Consider the following 21244-nt stretch of genomic DNA (forward strand, 5'->3'; position numbering starts at 1 on the left):
CATAAACTCCAACTTATCCAAAATGCACCAATTATCCTCATCCTCACTGACCTACATTGGCACCTTGCCTCCCAATTTAATAAATTTAAAAACCTTGTCCTTGTTTTCAAGTCCCTTCATCAGTTTGCTCTGCCCTATGCATGCAACCTCCTCCAGCCTTCTATCCCTTTCTGTATCCTTAGGTCCTCTGACTCTGGCCTTCTGTGCATTCACCCCTCTCTTTCCCCCACTATTAGATTTCAACTGCCTCAGCCCTCCTCTCTAGAATCCCCTCCCCAAACCCCTCTGCCTCTACTCCTTGCTCCAACATTAAAAATCTATTCCAAACCCATCTTTTCAACCAAGCTTTCAGTTACACTTCTTACTCAGTCCCTCCATGAGTCAACATCCCTTCACCTTTTTATTTCCGTTGTGAAATGCCTTGATATGTTTTTAACATTAAAGGCATTATATAAATGCAAGTTGTTGTAAACAATTACTGTTTAGACTTGGAAAGCTCTGTTCTTAGTACTGTCACCTCATCACAGGATAAATCATAAATCAGGAAAATTACATCTGTTAGTATCAGCAACTTGAGATATGTGCATGTTAATGTGAACTGAGTTTAAACTTTATGTCCAAGAAATTCCCTTCCCCCTTGCAGGATACTTACGCTGAGCATGAATGGTAGGGTCCGAGGGGCACTGGATATTGGGCCTCAAGGAGATAAGTGATGGAAGGTGGGAGGGAGATCGGAAGTCAGGGCCAAGGATGCAAGGGGCCTAACGCCTGCTTTAGGCGTGGATAAAGGATACCTCTTGTTTGTCCTTACCCAATATGGTGGACAGTGCACTTTCATTCGGAAGTGCATGCAAGCTTCCTGTCCGCCATTTTGGGGATTTAGGAGGCCGCATAGCACCCGACATATGGGTGCTCTGCGACCCAATTTCTATGCTTATATGTGGCAAGACTCTACGGAATGTATCTGTGTGGCTCACAAACACAAAAGATTGGTCACTCCTGTTTTATTGTGATATTTCTGCTCTTAAGTTGTATAACTTCTTCTGCACCTCCAGCTATGTCCTCTGAATTGTTGACACTGAGTTCACTCTTTGGCGATATGCTGCCATGCTTGGCACCTCCTTTATATATTTGGAGGTCTTCCTTAACACCATCTCATGAAAAACCTGCTTGTTTTTCTCCATAACAAAGATCACTAGCCTGTGAAGGGCCTGGCTGGCGATCTACTTTTTCAAACCTTTCCTTCAAACGTTTTGCTCAGAAATTCCACATTCTACAGTGGGATTAATGAACTTTTTGACATTGATTTCTGGACTAACTGGCTCATTAGCTGCTCAAGAAGCATTAAAGGATCATTGTTGCAGATGTTTTGTGATTGGCTGCTGGTTTTCTTTTGTTGCTAATAATGAAATTCCATTCTCAAGCATCATATGCTTCAAAGCTGTGTTTTCCCGCAATTTTTTAGTAGTTCACCAGCTTCAATGATAAACAAGAAGATCAATTTTAACCCCTTGCTCCCGGCAGGAACGGGGAGTGCAGGGGGTTATAATACTAATGCTAGGCAGCATCGGAGGCTCTCGACCCAAGCTGGCCAGGGCCTCACTAAAATGCAAGAGTCGGCATCCAACATCATTCAGATCCCGACACGATTTTAACGGTCCGTTGCTTATTTGGCACCTGTGCCAGCCTCACCAGGAAAACCTGGCACCACACAGGAGCAGGCCCAGAAGAGGGCCAAGGTCAGTAAACTTAATTTTTTTATTGTTTCCTTGTGGGCCAGGAAGAGCAGGGGTGCTTCGGGCCTCACAAGGAAAGCTGGGGCCTCCCATACCCCAGGACCTCATCCCTCCCCCGACTGCACTCACCCGCCGACCCCTTCACTGATGCACTTACCTGACAGCTGACCCTGATAATGAAGCCCAGGAGTTAAAATGGTCCCAGCCTCAAATCGGCATGTTCGTCTCGCCCCAACACTCTCACACATAACTCTCGCCCCGAGGCAAAACATTTCTCCTGTTTTTCATTAGAAGAGGAAAATCTAGCCCTACTCAAGCAAAAGTAATTATAAATATAATTTAAAAGGCTTTGCTTGTCATTCATATGTTTATACCTCAATTGTCAGTGTTGGAAATGTAAACATGTCATTTGAGTGGAAATCTTTTTGTACAAATTAAGCAATGAATATCCATGCAAAATGTATTCCAGGACTTTACTGGAACAATGCCAAATCAATATGTTCCTAATCTCCACCAAAGATTGTGTATTAACAAATGATCTGACAATTTTTATGTCAGTAATAAGACCATCACAATGTAGCTCCTGAAACACAAGTGCAGCCAGGAAGACTTGATTCACGAAGCGCTCATACAAGATACACTTAGCCAAGCATCTGAGCTTCGCCTTTCAAGGAATCCCCCATCCACATGTACAAAGCAAAGTGGCCAGAAACATTTTCAGCAACATGGTCCTCTGCACTTCATCAACCATCATCAATACCCATCCTTTACTGAGATGAAACCTTATTCCGTACAAACACAAAGAAAATCTCAGCCAAAAATATAAATTAAGTGCAGCCAATTTATTTCCCTACTTTCTGTGATGTGTGAGTGATGTCAGTGTGCTGTACCATGGTGTTTCCCCTTAGTGCTGGTTGATTGTGTACAATAATTAAACCTAAAGCTATTACTTCTTCCTAGTGATTTTGCTATTGAAGGAGTAAATGTACTGGCTGACTGCAGAATTTCAGTGACAGCTAGATGGGATTGTGATGGCCCTGGATCTCCTCAGGCAGTTTCTTGCAACAACCTGTAACTGATTCACCAATGTCCTCTGCTGCTATAGCTGGCTGGTCCTGGCATTTGCTTTGGCACATTAAATGTCACTTGCACAGGATGCTGAATGGACTGAATGTGGCACTGCCCTGAGAGACAGCTGCCTGATCCACGCCTACTCCAGACTGGCATCCCTCAGCATGTCCATTGATCTGTGTAGGAGCAGAACTTTGGGCAGCAATAAGGTCTATGAATCCCAGCCTCAAGGCTCTCAGTCCAATCACCTAGCATATTGAAACTGTATAAGAGAGCCTCTTTTCGAACTTGTCCTGTCTGACATCATGAAAGGAGATCATATTCATCGCACTAGAAGCCTTACTTGGGAAATCCCGGTTGGCTATGTAAGGGCAGAGCTTCTGCCTGCCCCTTATAAGACCAGTTATGTCGATGGGGATTGGACAGGGATGGGGACTCCCTACGCTGGGATTTCCCATTTCCTCGGTCCATAAGGGACGCAGCCTAAGACTGGAGGCCAGTTTGCCCAGTGAGATGAGACATATCAGCCTCCAGGAGGGTGGAAGTGAGCCCTATCATGAGGGTCCAAACCAGGAAAGTGGTATGAACCCTTGAAGAGCAGATAAGTAATTTCAAAATGTTAGTTTTGGCTCTCTTACACAGGTGGCCATGGGGCTGCCGATGGCAACCAGGCACCAGAGTTTCTGGCACCATGGGGCAGATGAGCATTCGAGAAGTACCATAGTTGCATGGATGCCCACTGGTCCTATGCAAATGACATACCCTCCGGCTGACTTCAAAAGCTCCAGTGGGGTCAGCGCTGGAGCGTACCAGTGGGCGTGATCCCAGTGTAACTGCCAGGATTGTGGCGTGTAGGTTTTCCAGGCCACCATTTCTAAAGCTAGTTCAAATGGTAACATCTATAGTGCATGGAGTCAGCCAATGCTGCCAGAAGATGGAATAGCTTCAGCCACATCCAATTCCACATCAGTAGGAGCAAAGATAAAGGCCATCTACTTTTAGAAAAATACAATTTAGTTGCTTGAACAGAGCTTTTAACTTTATGGCTACAGAACCAGAGGGGAGATGAGGTTACATTTTTTTACACAGTGAGTAGTTATGATCTGGAATGCACTGCCTGAAAGGGTGGTGGAAGCAGATTCAATAATAATTTTCAAAAGGGAATTGGATAAATACTTGAAAGGGAAAAATTTGCAGGGCTATGGGGAAAAAGCAGGGGAGTGGGACTAATTGGATAGCTCTTTCAAAGAGCTGGCACAGGCATGATGGGCTGAATGGCCTCCTTCTGTGCTGTGTTATTCTATGATGTTTTCCTCTATCTTCCCTAACTTATGGTACAAATTTTAATGGCTGCAGTGACCTTTGTATCCTCAGTAATATCAGTCATGTTGGAACTAAAAGGCTTTGTAAAGGACTTTTCACTGGTTTGAATACATGTCTCTCTGTGCCCAGAATTTTTTTTCATGCAGGCTACACACAATGTCTCTCATATGCTCTGCATTGCTTTGTAGATGTCAAACCTAATTACTAATTCATCTTGTTTCAGTGAACTGGACATAACAAAACCACTTTACATTGCAGTATGCCTGCCAGAAGCCTATAATTTTCATCTATGTCTTAAAAAACCTCCACATCCCAAATAATTTATATTTAATACACAGATGACTCTTACAATGTTTATTTCATATCACAAATTCACTTTTACTGTTACTGTACAGCAAAAACAAGTTTCAAAGGTGTTGGCATTGACTTACCCTATATCAGCCATTGTTTGCTTTGGAGGGTTTATTAATAGTCATCTGAGAATACTAATGATGTTGTGTGGGTATTTGCCAATAGACTGCAACAAAGAAAACTGGAAATATCAACAAAAGATAGCATTTTTCCAAAAAGAGATTTTTGCGACTGAAAGAACAAAAGAGGGGGTACCTGTTTTAACGAATAGCCTGTACACTCCTAAAAATTACACATTTAAAAAGACCACCACCAACAGCTTGCATTTATATAGCACATTTAACGTAGGAACGCGCTCAGACAAAAGGAAGTAGATTTTAGGAGGGCTGACTAAAAGCTTGGTCAAAGAGGTGAGTTTTAAGGAGAGTCTTAAAAGAGGAGAGAAAGGTGGAGAGGTGGAGAGATTTAGGGAGAGAATTCCAGAGCTTAAGGTCTAGGCGGCTGAAGGCACATCGCCAATGGTGTGGCAAAGGGAGTGGGGGATGCACAAAAGGGCATAGTTGTCAGAGGGGTGTAGAGCTGGAAGAGATTACAGAAATAGGGAGGTGTGAGGCCATGGAGGGATTTAAACCTGAGGATGAGAATCATAAATTGGAGGCATTGGGGGACAGGAAGCCAATGTAGGTCAGCGAGCAAAGGGGTGGTGGATGAATGGGTCCTGGTGCAAGTTGGGATACGGGCAGCAGACTGTTGGGTGAGTTGAGTTTTGGAGGGTGGCGGATGGGAGGCCAGACAGGAGAGCATTGGAATAGTTGAGTCCAAACATATTTTCCCAATATATGGTTCATTTATTGGGTGGGAGCAGATTTTGGTTTTCAGTATACAGTTAAAGTTTATCAATTTTAAAAACATGTTATTATAGTGTATAATTGTCACATTTAACTTTTGCAATGTGATGACATGGTTTCTGTCAATGAGCAAGACTTTATACAACCTTTCTACTGCTGCAAGGCCTCTCTGTGGTAGTCCAATTTACTGTCACAGAAATTATATCTGTGATGAGATACCATTGACAGTAAAAAGATAATAACAGAAATAATGTCAAATGCCGATTACCTTTGTCAATCTATATACTTCAAGAGGCTGACTTATAGACTGGGTTGTTACCTTTGGATTACATTTTATTTTAAAAGTGGGAAAGCTTTTCATCTATGTTGCAAAGACCTCGTAGTCTGCACTTTGTGATGTCAGATATAAGTCTTTGTTTTGCTATATGCTCACTGAAGTCTGTTGCCTATTGACATCAATTAGCTTGCCAATTACTGAAACCGAATTTCTTACACATGAAGGCTCTTCAACTAGTCTTGGTTAACAATTCAAGTCCAAAGATATAATGAGAGATAACAATGAATGGTTTTGATGAATTAGAGATGAGTGCAGGTCTTACTTGGCCTGTGCTTCTACATGAATCATTTGCTACATCATACTGATCCAAATCAAGTCAGTATGCACGTACTTCTATAGTATGCTCCTGGTCATCAGCTATTCTGTATATAATACTGCTTAGATGTGTGGAAGAGTAATCTTTATGTGAGATAATCCCAGGTGATGAGAAGTAACATAGTGTACACACACTTTAGTCATAGTACACAAGTGAATGCAAGTCTGATGACTATGTGATCAGACAACATCATACTCTTCATGCTTGGATAGTCAACATTCTTTTCCACTGCATAAATTCTACATGGTATTGCTGAACAAACACTAAGTAAATATGTACCAAATGTCACCTTTCAGCACAATGTGACTATGAAAAACAAGCTAAACAGTTATAACTATAAACTGGAAAACATGTTGACAGCATAATGACTTTAAGTACATTTAATATGGAAGAGCGAAGATTCAAAATATATTTACATAACAAAACCTCATTATTAATGTCCTTATATGCAAAATAATTAGGAAATTGGTAAGAAATTACTACAAGATTGTAGGTATCACCCCTAGTCCAGAAATAGATTCATGCAAAATAATGCCTGGTTTTATTCAAGTTTCATATTAATTGGATTTAGCCCTTTTAGCCAGACCATTTGCCTTTTAGGACCTTTGTACATCATTATAAATGTGTAACAAATTTGAACTTCAACACGTATGTTAGCATTAATGCGATTTGTAGAACTTCCTATCTGGACTTTATCGAGTAGATAACAAGTAGCGTATATTCCCTTTATAATATTGAAGGCACTAGGGAATTTAAGCCTACAATTTTAATTATGTTACTTCCAATGCATAGCACCACTACTTATTGCAGCTTTTCCTGGGCATATTTGAAGTAAAATTGTATTTATTTACAGTGACCTAGTGATCATGATACTGGACTAGCAGCCTAGAGGTTGTAAATTCAAATCCCACCACGGCAAGTTGTGAATGAATTCAATACATCTGGTAATTTGTGGGCCAGCACCAGAAACCAAGGCCATATACACTATATTTCTGCTCAGAGTAGGCGGTATCAAATGTGTGTTGGAGGGTTCCTTCTACGTTTCTGTGCTCATTGAGGAGGAGGGGGCAACTGTGGGCAGGTTCATATTATATCCCTGCTTAGTGGGCAGAGAATCCAATGTGGGATTAGGGTCTGTTCTAGATATTTCTGCTCCATGTGGGGTGGGATTTCGGTGCTGGGAAGAAAAACATGCTCTGTCTGTTCAGTGGGACCAAAAATCCAATGGGGGTTTGGGTCTGATCAGTGGAGGTGTTGAATGTGGGTTTGTGCTCTGATCATGGGATTTCTACTCAGTTAGGGTGGGTGATTTGGATTTGTTGGTGAGGGTTTGCATCAGGTATCTACTAGCTTTTGATGTCCCTTTGTTGCTCACATGCTGTTCTGTTGGGATTTTCAAAGCTGTACTCATGCTCCTGCATTAATTTAGTTGCTGGCTGTTTTGTTTCATTCAGTGAATGAGGGGTAACCACGATTCTTGTTCAGCGGGGAAGGCCTGCGATTGTTGATTGGTGGTTGTGCCTGATTCTTGCTTAGATGGCAGGAGATCAGTTACGTTCAGAAAATGCTCCGATAGTTCCCTGAAGAGTTGGAAGATTTAAATGACTTACCTTGTCATTGGGTCCTGCTCAGGCCTCTTCTCCACCATCAGAGCAACATGGCACTATTCTGACTTTCTGGGCTTCCATTAGAGCAGGTGATGCTGATGCACCCTTATATATGCAGTCAATCCACTCCAAGTATACAAATGACCCCATCCCCATAATTTGGGATGGGGTCTGGAGCTCCTGGCTTTGACAGACTTCGGGTCCGCTCTGCTGACAGAGAAGGCCCACAGAACCATTAAGATCTATAGCACAGAAGAAAACCATTCAACTCAGCTTGTCTGTGCTGGTGTTTTGCTAAAGCAATCTAACACTAATCTTACTGCCCCACACTTTGCCCATATATCTTCTGTTTCTGATATTTATCCAGTTTTCCCTTAAAAGATGCAATGGTTTCTCCTTGTGGCAAAACATTCCATGCTCTGTCAATGCTCTATGTAAAGAATTTTCTCCTAACCTCTCTCCTTGCTGTCTTGGTGACAATTTGACATTGATCACCCTTCATCACTGAATCCTCAACCAGAGAAAATAGCCTTTCCCTATTTAAGATTCTACATAACCTTAAAAACCTCTTATTAAATCTCCTCAGCCTTCTTTGCTCCAGTGGAAATAGTCTCAATATTGCCTCATAATTATGAATTCCCATTCCTGGCATCATTGCAGCAAATCTACGCTGTATGCTCTCAATGGTTTTAATGTCCTTTCTCTAATTGGGTGCCCAAAACTGCACACAGTAATCTGACCTAACTAATATTGTCTACAAATTTATCATTACCTTTTTTCATCTTGTATTCTACGTCCCTATTTACAAAATCCAAAACGCTGTCGGCCTATTTGTCTATTCAGCAAAAACTGTCTCTCTTCTTAGAGTTTATCACAGTCCTCTTTATCATTTTCCAAACCTCCTACTTTTTTATTTATATATATATATATATATAAATAAAACAAAAGTGGACCCAGCACTGACCCCTGGTGTACACCACCTCAAACCCATCTTCAATCCAATTAACATATTTACCCCAATTCTTTGTTTCTTGTCTGTCAACCAATTTTCTATCCATGCTGCTACAATTCCTCTTTTACCATATACCTGAATTTTTCTAACAAGCCTCTTATGCAACATCTTATTGTGTGCCTTCTGAAAGTCCATATACACTACCTCTACTGCATTTCCTTTATCTATCAATTAGTCACCTCTTCAAAACACTCCATTAAATTTATCATACGCAATTTGTCTTTAATAAATCTCTACTGGTTGTCCTTGATTAACACATGCATTTCTAAATGCTCACTAATTTATCTCGAATTATGGATTTGAAGAGTTTTGGTACAACTGTGTTTGACTAACTGCTCACTGCTCTATAGTTACCCAATTTATTATTCTCTCCCTTATTGAACAAAGGTGTTGCACTGGCTCCAGTCACATGGCACAATATGTCATATTTCAAGAGGATTTCAAAAAAAAATTTAACGTGATACAGCACCAGTTTATACCCCTAAGGGGCAAAAGCTCTACTTGTCAAAAAAAAGCAATGGATGACAAAAGAGGTAAGGGACAACATAAAACTAAAAGAAAAAGCATACAAAAATGCAAAAAGTAGCACAGATCCTGGTGACTGGGAGAAATACAAAGAGCAGCAAAGTGTGACAAAACAGATAAGAGCTACAAAAGGGGAGTATGAAAAGAAACTTGCAAGGGATATCAAAATCAACACAAAACATGTTTATAATTATTAGGAAAAAGAGGGTCATCAAGAGCAATATGGGTCCCTTAAAAACTGATAATGGTGATATAGTAAATAAAAATAATGGAATGGCGGACATGATCATTATTCTGCATCAGTAGTTACAGTACAGGAAGAGGATAGCATGATGGACACCTCAAGGAAACTAATTTTGAATCAGGGACAGGGACTCACCATAATTAATGTAACTGTAATGAAGAAAACAATGAGACTAAAGAGTGACGAATCCCCAGGACCAGGTGGTTTCCATCCCAGGGATTTAAAAGAAGTAGGTGAGAACATTGCAGAAGTCCTAACTATAATCTTCCAAAATTCTCTCGATTCAGCAACCATTCCTTTAGATTGGAAAATTGCATATGTCACCCCATGATTTAAGAAAGGTGAGAGAGGGAAACCAGAGAATTATAGACCAGTTAGTCTAATATCTGTTGTTGGGCAAACTAGAGTCTATAATTAAGGATAGAGTGACTGAACACCTTGAAAATTTTCAGCTGATCAGAGAGAGCCAGCAAGGATTTGTAACGGGTAGGTCATGCCTGATGAATCTGATTGAATTTTTGGAAGATGTGACTAAAGTAGTGGACAGGGGAATGTCTATGGATGTTGTTTATATGGACTTCCAGAAGGCATTTGATAAAGTCCCTCATAAGAGACTGTTAGCTAAAGCTGAAGCTCATGGAATTGAGGGCAAATTATTGACCTGGTTCGGAAATTGGCTGAGTGGCAGGAGACAGAGAGTGGGAATAATGGGCAGGTACTCAAATTGGCAGGATGTGACTAGTGGTGTCCCACAGGGATCTGTGTTGGGGCCTCAACTATTCAGTGTATTTATTAATGATTTGGATGACGGGATAGAGAGCCACGTATCCAAGTTTGCCAATGACACAAAGATAGGCCGCATTGTGAGCAGTGTAGATGGAAGCATAAAATTAGAGAGCGATATTAATAGATTAAGTGAATGGGCAAAACTGTGGCAAATGGATTTCAGTGTCGGCAAGTGTGAGGTCATCCACTTTGGACCTGAAAAGAATTGATCAGAGTACTTTCTAAATGATGAAAAGTTCAAAACAGTGAAGGTCCAAAGTGAATTAGGGGTCCATGTTCATAGATCATTAAAATGCCCTGGACAGGTACAGAAAATAATCAAAAAGGCTAATGGAATGTTGGCCTTTATATCTATAGGACTAGAATACAAGGAGGTAGAAGTTATGCTACAGTTATACACACCCCTGGTTATACCACACCTGGAGTACTGTATCCAGTTCTGGGCACCGCACCTTAGGAATGATATACTGGCCTTGGAGGGAGTGCAGCGTAGATTTACTAGAATGATACCTGGACATCAAGGGTTAAATTACGAGGCGAGATTACACAAATTAGGCTTGTATTCCCCGGAATTTAGAACATTAAGGGGTGATTTGATCGAAATTTTCAAGATATTAAGGGGAATTGATAGGGTAGATAGAGAGAAACTATTTCCGCTGGTTGGGGAGTCTAGGACTAGGGGACATGACTTAAAAATTAGAGCCAGGACTTTCAGGAATGAAGTTAGGAAACACTTCTACACGCAAAGGGTGGCAGAAGTTTGGAACTCTCTTCCGCAAATGGCAATTGATGCTAGCTCAATTGTTAATTTTAAATCTAAAATTGATAGATTTTTGTTAACCAAAGATATTAAGGGATATGGGGCTAAGGCGGGTATATGGAGTTAGATCACAGATCAGCCATGATCTCACTGAATGGCAGAACAGGCTCGAGGAGCTAAATGGCCTACTCCTGTTCCTATGATTGAAAAAATGTGGCTAGAACCTTTGCTATCTGCTCTCCGACTTCTTTCAACAGCCTAGGGTGCACGCCATCAGCACCCAGTGACTTATCCACCTTGTGTTCTCCTCATTTTTTAAGAACCAATTCCTTTTCTATGGATATCTCTAACAATTGCTGCACTAGTACACCTACATTCTCACTTCCACCATCCTTGCTAAAAGCTGATCCAAAATATTAATTTAACATCTTGGTTATATCTTCATCCTCCACAGCTACATTGCCCCCTACATCCACTTCTCTATTTCTGTACGATCCTTGTGACCTGAACTACCTAGCACTGCCTCTTGGATGACCAGAAAAACAGGAGTAGGCCATTCAGCCCCTCGAGCCTGTTCTGCTGTTCAGTTAGATCAAAGCTGATTTGTACCTCAACTCCATTTACCTGTCTTTGTTCCATATCCCTTGATTCCCTTATCTAATAAAAATCTATTGATCTATGTCTTGAGAATTTCAATTGAAACAACATCCGTAGCTTATAGGGAGAGCAAGTTCCACCCTTTCCATGAAAAAGTGCTTCCTGATCTCTCTCCTAACTAGCCTAGCTTTAATTTTAAGATTACACCCCTTGGCCTGGATTCACCCATCAAAGGAAATAGTTTCTCTGTATCTACTTTATTGAACCCTTCATCATTTTAAAGACCCACAATCTACTCTATCATGGACTCTACCCAATCTATCTCTCTCCTGAGGAAAGGTTCTGCAAAATAGGTCACACTATTCTGAGATCTTGGGGGTAATTTTAACCAAATGTACCCACTTCCAGGTTTATCGTGGGCACATTTGGTGCACGGGCACAGCTGAAACCCAGAAGTCACGTCCCCAATCAATGTTGACGGGCGGATTGTTAAAGGGGCAATTTACCCACTTGAAATACTTAAGGTAGGTTTTTTTTAAATTGATTCTGAACCAGAAACAAATTTTACTTCACCTGCACGTGTTTCCCATGGCTCCTGAATCTCGCCAGTGAAACGGAGGCGAGATTCATGCTGAAGTTGATATGAGCTTTTAAACCTGTGATTGACACATCTGAATAAAAGCACAGGCATTACAGCTGGTCTCTCAGTTCTCTCAGGCAAACATTTGGCTGAGAGTTCTTGTGTTAAGACTGAGAGTTCTTGTGTTGAGACATCTTTAGGAAAACTTTGGAGCCTCTCAAACTGACAAAACTAGGATGGGGGTGCAGTGGATGTATTCCAGAGAACATCTGAGGAGGAGGAAAATGACAATCCACTGCAGCCATGCATGCTGTGTTGGGATCTGCAGGTACACAAGAGAGATCTGGAGAAAAGTAGAGAGGCAACCAACAGAGGGGTCGAGGTTGCAGATGGCACTACCCATGTGATCTACAGTTAGAGGCTGAGCTTCCTGGACCTCTCTGTGAAGCAGTGCCTATGCAGGCTCAGATTGAGTCGGCAACTGGTCGCAGACATCTGCAGCCTCCTTCAGGAAGAGCTGCTTTCTACTGAACCTGGTGGCCACGCATTGCCCGTCGCAGTAAAAGTATTCACTGCCCTCAATTTCTTTGCCTCTGGGTCCTTCCAGGCCACCACTGGTGTCATCTCCAGGGTGTGTCAATCGTCTGCACATAAGTGTATAAGTTAGGTGATGGATGGGTTGTTTGCCAGGGCATGCGATCACGTGAATTTCCCCCGTGACGACACCAGCTAGAATGAGCAGGCAGTGCGTTTCCACTCTCTGGCTGGCATCCCACGTGTGCAGGGCGCAATTGATTGCTCACATATGGCAACATGAGGACCACATGAGCCAGGAGACTTCATAAACCGAAAGGGCTATCACTCCATCAATGCACAGCTGATGTGCGACCGCAGGTAGAGATTTAGGCAGGTGCATGGTGTGTTCATTCTGCGCAGGTCCAACATTCCAGACCTCTTCCAAACAGGAGAAAGACTTAAGAGCTGGGAGACAAGGGATACCCCCTTCAGACGTGGCTCATGATACCTGTGAGGAATGAGGCACAACAGCGATACAACCAGAGCCACATTACCAACAGGTGTGACACTGAACAAGCCATCGGCATTTTGAAGATGCGCTTCAGGTGCCTGGATAGGTTTGGAGGTGCCTTTCAGTACTCGCCAGCGAGGGTCTCCAAAATCATCATGGTATGGTGCGTCCTGAACAACATAGTGCAGCAGAGACGTTTACAGGTGGAAGAGGACGAAGGCGCTCGTCCATCATCCTCAGTTGGCGACAATACTGAAGAAAAGGAACAGGACGAGGAGGAGGAAGAGAAAGATGAAGATGGGGCATCCATCGCCAGACCATCCACGCAAATTGCTGCCTGGGATGCCCTCATCTCTCATAGGTTCTCATAATAAAAGTGTCAAAATAAAGACATTGAGATACCCACACCTCCTGGCACAACCACCACCAACCCCCCTCCCACCCTTGCAGGGGCAGACTCGGGCATCAGGAGAGGAGGTAGCATTTTGGGAACCATTTGGTGGGGGGGGAGCAACAGGTGAGGAGTATGAGCTCTTTGGGTGGAGTTCCCACTTCCATGCCCCCTTTTGCCTTCATCCCTCTCCCGGGCCAGCGCCACATCACTCCCACCACTCTACTGGACGGCAGGTTGGTGAACATATGTGCCACGTTGTAAGGCCAGGATAAGGTATCTGTCATCCTTATTACGGCGGCAGACATCTCCTGCATGGCTGTGGTCATGGCCCGCATAGACTCATTTGAGAGCCATGCTTGAAGCTCCATAGAGGTGGCCACTCTCTCCATTGCAGACATTCTCGCAATTACCTGCGACACCAATCCACTAGTGTTGGAGTTGGACTCCTCCATCCTCTCCGCTATTGTGGAGAGCGTGTGTGACATTTTTTTTTCCAGTACCTCGCAAAGATGCAGCTGCACCTCAATCATTCTCATTCCCCCGAGGTTCAGCATCTGTGTCCAGCTGATCAGAGCTTGGAGAGGAGTGCGCCCTCCGACAAGGACTCTCCACAGCTACCCCTGCCACCAGTGTCTGCTCATGCTCACTTGGAAGTTGCAAATCGTCAGGTGACAACCTAACTAACTGGCGAACAGGATCCACTGAAGTGCAAGTATCTTCGCTGGTGCCTGTATGTCCTGTGATGGTGCACCCTCAGAAAGAATGAGCTCCTCTGTGTAATCAATGTCTTCCATCTTGCCACATTCTTCTTGTGTGCATGAAGGCCCTGGAAGACAACAGAAAGCAATACGAATTAGTCATGGCAAAGTAACAATCTTGCCAATCACCATACTCAGGTCTGTCATAGTTCAGTCATTGATGAAATAAAGTCATCATGTGTGTTAAAGAAGTTTAAGTTCTGTCCCAGGCATTTGCGGGTTTCAAGTCTCTCCAATTCCGTTGGATAGAGGTGCAGCTGTCCCACATCTCCACGGCCTCCTCCTCCGCATCTGTGAGCTGAACTATTTGTGGTGGTCCACCTCCAGTCCTTGTTCTCTCTCTAGTGTTTTGCACCCTCTTCTCCTACAAGGAGCGAAAGAACACATCTGTGAGTGACTGAAGGCCCCGTATTCACCCAACGGATGCAGTGCATTGGGTGAGGCTGACTATCAAACAGATGCATCAGAGGGTAACTATCAGACTGGTGCATCACATTGCATCATGATTAGGATGAGAGGTCGTGGTGGGTGCATAAATGGGGAAGTGGGTAAGTGCATAGAGAGTGAAGGATGGTTGCTGGTGACAGGTGGGTATGAGGCTTATTATGATTGAATAGGCTTGCCAACACAGAGTGAGAGGGGTGTTGTATTCCACAGGATGTGGGTGAATCAACAAACTTAGTCAATTTTTTCCTGACCTGCTTAGGTCATTAAAACACTTGCTGCACTGCAGCCAAGACCTGGGCATCATGCTCCTGCTGCTCACCCCTTCTGCCACCTCCAGCCACGCCTTCTTGGTGGCAGCACCAGGTTTCTTCCTCCCATCACTTGGGTAAATGACCTCCTACCTGGTTCTCACAGCACCCAGCAGTACTTCCAGTGAATTATTCGAAAACCTGGGTGCTGCCTTTGCTCTCTGTGAATCCATGGCTTCACTTCCTCCTTTCTCTCCAAAATCCATTTTTGCATTGGCCCTTTAACTAGTGGACTTCAGATCACATCATGTGGGTGTGCAGTGGTCCAGCTACACAGTTTGCAGATGTGAAACCCGGAAGTAAAATTAATTGCCTTCAATTGAGTTGCAATCACAGATTCCGACGTGCTCACTTTACTTCCGGGTTTCCAATGCGAAAATCTACCCACCCGCTCTCTTCCCGGTTCCAAGTAAAAATCATGCCCCTTATCTTTATTAAGACAAAGAGAAGGAATCTTTACAAGTAGGAGTGCTTGAAGAATTTTGTTATCTATGATTAACCAGGCCCAACTACATGTGTAATCGAAACAATGGAATAATTGTTTCATTTATAGATGACATATTTTCTCCCTTATGAAATAAAATGAGAGTTTTTCCATGACACAAATATCTTCTCCCATTTACTTTCTATTATGGGAGAGTACTAATATACTCCTACAAAGATTTCTGATATTTTATGTCTCAGTGGAAAAAAATCAGTATAACTAAACAAACTAAGTTTCAATATAAACGTATCACACTTGAGAATGAACATAAGGGAATGGGCCTTCTTGAACAGTCCTGAAACTTGCTCCGAGCAGATGTAAGACCAACATGGCAAATGCTTCCTCCGATTCATGGATACAGGAAGCATATAGTAAAATCTGACATTTCAGCTTTGAAAGCAGCAAAGCATCAATGTCATAACTTTGATTGAAGATAGGATGACCAAAAGACCAAGATCACATAAGGCAATCAATACAGCATTTGCACAGTTCTTTCAACAATTGTGACAACCTGGGTTTAATGTCTTGGGAAGGAACTGGAGAATGTTTAACTGGGCCTTCACACTTGAGATGGAGAAGTTTAACAAAAAGAATTTGTATTCATAAATTGCAGTTCAGTTGCTCACCGAGGCCAATTGGATTATGTAGGTGGGTAAGATTCCTTGCCAAGATGGGGTTTCCATTCATGTGATCCCATTAAAAAAAAATCTACTGCTTTAAATACACTCAGGTTAACGTTTGGATTGAAATCATACTGTGTGATATTAGTGGAGAACATGTTAACACAATCGTATGATAATTAACAATGGTATTGGCCTATTGATTTTATACCTTCCATATTATGGGGTATGTAGTAGTCTAACATGATTGTAGCTCCTCTAAAAAAAATGTGGCATCGCAATATTTAAAAATAACTAAAATAAACTCAGATGGTATAAGATACTCAACACTAAAAACACTGAGAGGCACAGCATATTGGAGAACCAATACATGAAACCACTGGATTCTGGAATGCTGAATTATGCAAGCAATTGACCACAACTTTGAATCCTTAATTTCAGCCACATATTCACGGGGAAGGACCAAGAGGAGGAAAGCTACTTCCCCCCGGAAAGGAGTGTGTAACTACCAGAGAGTCATCACTGGTCCACTCGTGAGCCCCGATGGCCAGTTTAGAATGGTTTCGGCAGAGGCCTGGGAGTAGGTTACCTACCTAAGCCAGAGTTGGTACACAGCCAGGCAATGCAGACACAGAGAAAAAATTGAATCCTGTCCTCAGATAAATAACTATTTAAAACCATAAGTTTGACCCAAACATGTTTCTTACATCATAAAATCCTGAATTGCAAAGAACTTCAGTGGATTATTTTTGGTTAAATACTTAATTGTAACTCTACTTACAATACCTGTACAATTCAACCCATGCATGAATTGTAATTTATGTTATATATTTCCCAACAAAAAAATGAAGAAAAATATTGTCCTTACATGATAATTTCACTTCTTAATTTGTGGGAGCCATTTCTGGTTATGCATTTACAAAGTAGCTTGGAATATATGATAGGAAAAATATTCACAAATACCCAGATCTCCTAAGTGTACTTTGTGGAAGACTTGGTTCTGATATCATGATGTCAACAAGAATTAACAATGTTATGCATCAATTACATCTTTGTTTCAAAAATGAACACTGATTTTACAGATTTAGATTTATATGCTTATTGTAACACCATGAGGTAAGTACATGAGGGAGAAAGGAAAAGAAGAATATGTAGATAGGGTGAGATGAAGAAAGGTGGTTGGAGGCTTGTGTGGAGCATGAACCTATTGGGCCGAATGGCCTGTTTCTGTGCTGTAAATTCTATGTAACACATTTGTAACTTTATTGCTAGAAGCAAATATTAGTTAACAGAAGGCAATTAATCATAATGTATTGTCCTTTGAAATGTGAATAGCTGTATTGTTTTCAAATGATCTGTGTTTCTCTCTCCACAGACACTGCCTGCTGGGTATTTCCAGCATTTTCTGTTTTTATTTCAAATGATTATGATTGGTTTAGATGTTTATTTTTTCTTTAATTCTCATTTGTATTCCCATTTGATGTTTTTTAGTTTTTGTGTTTTGGGGATTTTTGTGGTCATTAAGGTGAGGGATCTTGCTTGTGCCCAAAGCAGTATCAAGCACTCCCAGGTTAGGCATAGCAATACTCCTTTTACTCTTCCTCAACAGCGTACTTTAACTGTAACTCAGAAGGGGACCTGTGAATCAATGATCCAGATCTTCCAGGAATCGGGAGATTGGTGACATACACTGTAAATCTCATCGTGTAGCGTGCTGATCTCACCATTGTCAACTCGCTCCGCATTGTAAGATTCTGTGTAAGATTCTAGTTGATGCCTTGTCTTACGAAAAGGTCTGAGAGTCTAATGTCAGAAACTTTAATACTTTAAGAAATGTAAGACGTATCTTATTTTCAGACATCAATCAGAGTAAATATGCAAGTCCTGCTCGGCCACAGTAACTTACATCAGGTCAGTTCGCTGGATGGAATCTTGGTGTCTTAAATTCAAGTGGCCCCATTACACTAGTATACTCTCACTTTTTACACCCTTTAGTGAACAATCCATGTCACCTGATAGGCCCCTGACTTCATGCTTGGTTACAGTGGAAAATTACAGCTGCAACTGAGCTCCTTTCTTATCTGTGCTTTACAAGGACACATTCCTTGGTGCATAGCAGCATTCAGTTGCTGCTCTTCAGTAATTTTCTCATGATCCCTAAACCAACTTGCCTACTACATAGGGCGTGATGGGTAAAGCGTGTGTATTCAGTAAATAAGAGCCGAAACTAGTCAATCTCACACAGTCACTAGTTGCACATAGTCAAGACCAAAAGTCAGCTTCAGGTAAAGTGGACTTAACTGTCAGTCATTAATGGGTCAGGACATGCAGATGTAATTCAGTCCCCATTTTAAAGTTATACATTCTGTCTTATATATATATTTTTTATTAAGTCCACATTTATAATGAAAACTGCCGTTGTAAACTTGTTTCACAGTAATTACACACTTCTGCCAGTGGCAGTGCTGCTGTCTCAAATGGCAAAAAGATGTAGTTACAGCATGCAACCCTTCTTTGGCAAATTTTTTGCAGCAATAGCTCCAGTTCTGGTAACTTTGTACACAGCACACAAATCATAGTTTTTCTTTACGCAGTTCCATCACAGCTTTGCTTTAAATGTTGCAGTCTGAACCCACTTGAATTATTCTGTAAGTGAATTTACCTTTAGGGACAGTTTAGCCCCTTTAAATTGTCTGCTTTTGCCACCACCGCACCCCCCCCCCCCGCCCCAAGCTGTGCGAGATGCCAGCCAGAGGCAGATTAACATATTGGGTTATGCAAAAATGTGTGTCTCTACGTTCAAATATAAGGCTCTTGGTAAAACTCACAACTGTATACAACCGCTAGAGTGCGGAGGAACCCTGAATGTTCTTAGTGCACAAGGCCTCAAGAATTTTTAATGTGTCTCTGGTCCCAGCTGTGGACTCAAATCCTGTTGAAGCATGCTCTTATTACATAATAAGCCCCAACTCAGGAGATAAGGTTCAATGCCTACCACAAGTCATCACCACACTGTTCCCACCTCCTCTGCGAGCTTTGCGAAAATTCCATCCTACTGTTCAATTAGGACACCTCTAAATTTTCTCGCTGTTCTCCCCTCAGCTTCTCCTCCACTGACAGGACATGGATACATTCCACTAAGGTGTTTGGTAGGTGGATTCCCCTCAGTTTTTTCAGCTGGCTGTGCACCACAAGGAATTTACAAACTTTGGATGATTCATATTTTAGGACACCCCAAAATGATCTAGCAATCTGAATCTTGGCTTCAATAAGTTGATATATAACCTAGTTATATTTAGGTTTGACTGACAGTTCTGGATTGGTTGCATGTGTTGATGAGAAATTGCTTCAGTAGATATGTTTGGCTCCTAAACAGCTAACCTTACAGTCAGTTCTCTTATTCAAATAACTGGAAACAGATGACCCATTCAAATTGAATGGGGCAGACGTTCCTGTTCCTGTGCCTGGGACTATTTGGATTATCAGGATGCAGCAAATACAGGAAAATCAGGAGGGGAGGAGTACATGCCCATAAAGGAGTCCATATGATTTTCCATCTATTTAATTTAATGAATGGTACATCGGGTAAGCTCCATTGGGAGCGTCCAGTCCTCTTCACCTTATTTTCCTGTATTCACTGTGCCCAGGTGATCCAATAACCCCAGGTGCAGGAACAGGAGAACCTTCTCTAATATGCCATATTTTGAACATGGCTACTTGACAGTGATCATGAGGATCATTTTATGAGTATGAAAGGCTACCTCCAAGCTCATGGAATGTAAGTTGTTAGCTGTCATCAGACTGATTATTAAGAGCTTAACATGATATGGGATTTAGTTATCCCAAAAACCAGGAGTCAGGTTTATAGCATTAAAAGGGCTCAATTCAAATAAGGGAAGACTTAAAACAAATGGATTGGAGGAGCATGTTCATCAACATAAAACAAGTAGATTGGAGGAGGATGCTTAGCAACATCTCAGTAGAAGAAAATTGGAAAACCTTTCGAAGAAAAATATTGAGCATGCAGGACAAATACATGCCTCAGATCAAAAGCCAAGACTAAACAAGCTTGAATACAAAAGGATTAACAAGCAAATTAAAAGTGAAATAAAGAGGAAAAACCACCTCTACAAATAATGGAGGGAATAAAGGGGAAGGGTTTCCCTGGGATCAAAATTGGAACACGCAGAAACAATCAAAAGGTTGATTAGAGGGGCAGAGAGATTTAGAAGAAAGAATAGCTGCAGAGCCAAAATGTAACAGTAACCATTCTCCGTACTACAGTAATAAGAGGGCTGTCTGAGAAGTGAGAACGTTAAAAGATGTAAAACTGCTTGAAACTAAGGATGAGTACGAAATAGTAAATATTCTGAATGATTATTTCCTCAAAATATTTACAAAGGAAAACATGACAATGTCCTCCTCCTCCCCCCCAAAAAGAGTACCAAAACATAAATGGTCCTCATGATCACTGTCAAGTAGCCATGTTCAAAATATGGCATATTAGAGAGGGTTCTCCTGTTCCTGCACCTGGGGTTATTGGATCACCTGGGCACAGTGAATACAGGAAAATAAGGTGAAGAGGACATTGATGTAAAGGAGTTGGAAATCCCAGTCAAGCTGAAAGGGCATAAAGCAAATAAATCTCCAGGGTTAGATGGTATTTATCCCAGAGTGTTGAGAGACGCTAGGGAGGAGAGTTGTGAGACATTGACAATCATCATAAGGGGGTCAATGGACATTGGGGAGGTAAAAAAAAGAATATTTTAACTGCTATTTTCTTTTGCTGCTCCATAATTTGCACAGTGTTAATACATTACAGTACAATAACTTAGTATCACAGCATTCAACCGTCTTCTGCAGTGTTAATTTCAAACACAATAAAAACATTATATTGATAAAAAAAACTTTAAATAAATGCAACAATGTGTAGCATGAGCAACTTAATGATCAGGGCAGGGGGTGGGGGGTTCTTGATACCTAATAGAAAAATAAGACTTTTTAATACACCAACTAGTGGCCAGAGCCTGTAATTACATAATGACAGGAACCAGCTGATATAGGAAAATTGAATGGTAAACTGGACATGGGAACCTGCAATGGGAATAGTTCA

The sequence above is a fragment of the Heptranchias perlo genome, chromosome 18, assembly GCF_035084215.1.
Source record: "Heptranchias perlo isolate sHepPer1 chromosome 18, sHepPer1.hap1, whole genome shotgun sequence".
Classification (NCBI taxonomy): domain Eukaryota; kingdom Metazoa; phylum Chordata; class Chondrichthyes; order Hexanchiformes; family Hexanchidae; genus Heptranchias; species Heptranchias perlo.